The sequence below is a fragment of the Corvus kubaryi genome, unplaced genomic scaffold (genome assembly GCF_017639235.1).
Source record: "Corvus kubaryi isolate FWS band 111438036 unplaced genomic scaffold, C.kubaryi_AGA036_p1.0 37396, whole genome shotgun sequence".
NCBI classification, from domain to species: domain Eukaryota; kingdom Metazoa; phylum Chordata; class Aves; order Passeriformes; family Corvidae; genus Corvus; species Corvus kubaryi.
The window spans coordinates 12400142-12400501 of record NW_024581135.1 but is presented as its reverse complement, the minus strand read 5'-3'; positions in this window follow the sequence as shown (position 1 = coordinate 12400501).

Here is a 360-nt window from a genome sequence, read left to right as displayed (position 1 = left end):
AATCAGACAAAAAAACTGCTGCTTACTCTCCTCCTCCTCCTCGTTTGCTGGCGGCTGCACAAACCCCGCGGCCCGGAGGGTCGGTCCGCTCCCCTTCAGCCACAGCCCCGTGGGGCCCGGGGTGCCGGGCGGGGAGAGCCGGCCCGAGCGGTTTAAGGTGCCGCCGCTGCCGCCCCGCTCCACCTTAACGCGCGGCGGCGGCGGACGGGCCCATTGCCGCGCCGGGGGTCGGCGGGCCCGGACCCCCGGGAGCCGCGCCGCCGCCGCGCCCGCCGGACAGCGGCACCCACGCGCGTCCCAAGTGCCACACGCGGCCGGGCCGCAGGTGACGGCGGGTCCCCGCACCGCCGCGAATCCCCC